The sequence below is a fragment of the Rhinopithecus bieti genome, unplaced genomic scaffold, assembly GCF_001698545.2.
Source record: "Rhinopithecus bieti isolate Rb0 unplaced genomic scaffold, ASM169854v2 scaffold_9981, whole genome shotgun sequence".
Lineage (NCBI taxonomy): Eukaryota > Metazoa > Chordata > Mammalia > Primates > Cercopithecidae > Rhinopithecus > Rhinopithecus bieti.
Genome location: NW_016806838.1, coordinates 41,318 through 45,191, shown reverse-complemented (window position 1 = coordinate 45,191; position 3,874 = coordinate 41,318). Strand labels below are relative to the sequence as shown.

General features: G+C 45.2%; 1 pseudogene; it reads right to left on the bottom strand.

The window, feature by feature from the left end:
- Positions 1–2,324: 2,324 nt before the first annotated feature.
- On the bottom strand, positions 2,325–3,139 carry LOC108533515 (tRNA (guanine-N(7)-)-methyltransferase pseudogene; annotated as a pseudogene).
- Between the last annotated feature and the right edge of the window lie 735 nt (positions 3,140–3,874).

Sequence of the window (3,874 nt, the reverse complement as noted above, 5' to 3'; positions counted from 1 at the left end):
AAAAAAAAAAAAAAAAAAAAAAAAACCAGCACTGAAGCGTTACTTAACCTTGTTGAGCTGCCTCAGTTTTGTGGTCTGTGAAATGGCATGAGAATTCTTCATTACAGCCTTGTTTTAGTAATAAATTGATGATATATATGAAAGCTTGTAGCATACTGCTTGGCACCTCACAGCCATTTAATAACTGTGAGTTCCTCTTTCTTTTAAGTACACAGCAGCAATTTGAGGTTGAGGTCTGGTTTTTTAACTAAAAGTATGCTCTTTAAGGCCTATATTAAATAAATCACAGTATATATGAAAATAAGACCCAAGAAAGCTGGACCCTTGGGCTTTTCTTTCATGTCTGCTCAGGTATTAAGGCCCTATGTGGATAGCAATATATAACAACTTAATTTCAGCTCCTTCCCATCGGATAAATGGAATTATAGCTAAAGGTGCAAAAAAAGAGTAACAATTGATGTGGAAAAAACTGAATAATTTTTCTACAGAAAGAGCCAACCAAGACTGGGTGTGGGGAATGTGGGTGGGGAAGGAGTGTCTACCAGACAGCAGATGGCCGGGTATCATTGTCACCAAAATTCATTGTTTGGGTGCTGACTGAAGAGTCAACACAAGAAAATGGCTTCTAAAAGTAGGACACATTTTTGTTGAAGGGAATAATGTTAGGTTGAGCCCATGAAATGGCCATTTTGAAGGCCAAAATCCATCAAATGTTGGCAATTTCAAATGATTCAGCCTAACATTTTGTCCATTAGGAAGACAAACATTGGAACAAGTTGCTACAGGGATGCTGTGGGGGCTTTTATTTGTGAATATATTTGATAAGAGTCTATAGAATTATTTGTCCTGGGTGATTTAGACATTGAGTTTCCTGAAAGCAGGGGGTGGGTGAGATAATCCGTCAGGGTTAATTTACCTGTCTCCTTGAGGAGAACAAGCTCTGTTCTTCTAGGATGCTAATGGAAACTGTGGATAGAATCTGGGCCTGATGGAAATCCATCACTATTTTCCTTCTCTGCTGTTTGTTGAGAGGGCATTTCATTGGATCAGGGTTTCTCAATCCTGGTGCTAATGACATGGGGGCTGGATAACTCTTTGTTGGTGGGCTGTCATGTGCATTATAGGATGTTCAACAGCATCCTTGACCTTGACCCACCAGATGCCAGTAGCACTCTTCTGCTGTATTGTAAAACCCAAAATGTCTCCAAAATTGCCAGGTGTCCCCTGGGGTGCAAAATCAACCCCAGTTGAGAACCACTGCTCTAGATAGCAGTCCTGAACATGAGAATTTGTCTAATCAGTTTTGGAAAAACTGTAAGACTTGGTATTCCACCTGCCCTATCTCTGTTTCCTGCTCTGGCATCCGCCCCTTGGCTACTTTTGGGCATTTTTATTGAGGCAACATGCTTATAGATTCCAAAATGCTTGGAGGTTCTCCCAGCCTCTTTAAGGAATGCTTGCTTAAGCTTTTTGGAAAACTTAAATTTCCAGTGGTGAATCTGGTTACCATCATTGTCGTCATTATCATCTATTAAATATAGCATCCTGAGGTTCTGGGACAAGGTGTTATTGCTTGTTCCTGCTTTTCATCTGTGCAGTGTGAACCTGCTCAATCAAGTCACTACTGTACCATTTAGTGGTGGAGCATCTCCTTTAGCTGTACTCATAAAGGCCTCATGCACATGCATAGAACTGGGAGGGAATCTGCTTGTATGTTGCATATCACAGATCCTGTGGTGTTCCACACCACACAGATCCTGTGGTACACAGATCCTGTGGTGTTCTTGGACAATTTAAATGTCTAGTTTCTATCTTGGAAGTTTAAACTTTTCTGAGTGTTCCCTCTCACTCACTGGCCCAAGTGGACTTAGGTTATGTAGACAGTGAAATGACTCTATTGCTGAGCCCTGGGAGGGGGAGGGTCATGTGCTCCCAAGCAATTGAAAGCCTTTTTTTTTTTCCTTTTAAGCCTAGCAAGCAGTTTAGATGGACTACATTCCTCATTCCAGCTGAGGAGAGATCTCCCAAGGAGAAGGGAGTGCTAAGGGAGAGCAAGACCCCACAGCCTTCCAAAGATCCCCTATGGTCCAAAGTCTTTTGACCACCTCAGTCAGCTGCTTTGTTTTCTGTTGGGAGTGGAGGGACAAGGTGAGAGGAGCCAGAGGTAGTCATGAACACCAGTGGGTTCTGCCCTGGGTAGCTCCCCACCTTCTTTGAGAGAATACTGTGTCTCAGCTCCAGCAGTCTCAACTGGGAAGACCCAGGGCTCCTGCTCTTTTCTCTAGTCCCTGGAAGATGAGGTCCAGCTAAGGTAGAGTAAGCAGTCAGTGACCAGGCAGTAGGATGGGATCTTGTATTCTTCGAAAGATGGCTGGGAACTTCTTCCCTCCATTACGTAGAATTCTTCCCCTCCTCAGTTGAGGTACCTAGATGTCCCACAATGGGGTCTTAACTCAGGTCCTCAGAGGTACATGCTCAAACAGCGGATGCTCTTCAAAATGAGTGCACATCCAGTCGTGTAGCTCCAGCACACATAGGTTATGGTATATACCAGTCCCCCAACTCTCAGCACATAGGCACATTTTGCTAGCAGGGTGGGACTGATGATTCGCCACTTGTGCTTTGTCTGCTTGAAATGTGGGTTGGGGAAGAGGAAGAACATCTTTGTCAGCTGGCCCTTGTAGAAGGTAGGAAGTTGCTTCATGGCATTGCTACAGAGACAGGCAATGTTCTGGAAGCCACCTCCAGGAGCTGCACGTAGGGCCCGAATCCAGTCTTGTACATAGTCTGAGACCTTCACCCAGATCTCCAGACCCAGAATCAGTGTGTCTGGGAACAGCGGTGATAGTTCCACTAACAGGCCACCATAGCCACAGCCTGTGTCTGCAAACTCCACTTGGGCCTGAGCTCTCTTTTCTCTCTTACCCTTTGGGTCATCGTGGCTCTGATTTTGAGTGAGTGGAGCGAAGAACTCTGGGTATAGCTCAGACAAGTCCATCTCCTCTGGCTTCACAGGATAGCGCAGTGTGTGGTCCGCCATGGGGTTGGAGCCAGCACATTGCCTGTAGTAGTGCTTCTGGGGCTGCGGGGCCTCTGCTCTGGCCACATTCCAAGTCTTGGCTGCCATGATCCCAGTCCCGGGTTTCTCTACCTGAAAGCCTCTTTTATTGTCCCTCTCAGCTGGAGATCCTCATTCACCTTCCAGGTTCAGGAGAAGATGGTCTCAGAGTAGCTGAGGGACTGTGTGGCTTAGAGTTGTTGAAGGGATATCTAGACCTCTTGGGACATCTGCCTGTGTATACTGGGGCCTGAGGGAGGTCTGTGGGTCAAGTAAGGCAGTGACCCTGTGGTGACTGCTTCTACCATGAATAGAAGAAAGTGCAGCTTCTCTTCCTGTTTCCAAGGGGCACCCCATATACTGAAGGCAGGAAGGGAAAGTGTTGCTTGTACAAAACCATCACAGAAGGTGAGCAGGGACCGTGAAAAGGGTTATTTTTTCTGTGCTGCTGAATAAAAGCAATTTCCATGCCCTGTGCAAAAGCATAGAAGTGTTGACAGCTGAGAATATATGTGTGAATACTTTGAAGGCAGCAGAACACCATATCTGAAGAGTCCAACCTTCTTTTAGAGGTCATTTATGTAGCAGTCTTGAATGTGGTCCTCCCACACTGCTTCACCTTTTACATTAAAGCTTCCTAGTCCTGGCTGCACATTTGAATCGCCTGGAGAACTGGTAAATAATTTAGATGCCTGGTTCCTATCTCACAGTAGTTAAATCTGAATCTCTGGTGATAGACCAGCTTGGGTATTAGTAATTTTAAAGTTCCTCAGCTGATTTTGATGTGCAGCCGGGGTTAAGACCCTTGGGCTTTTC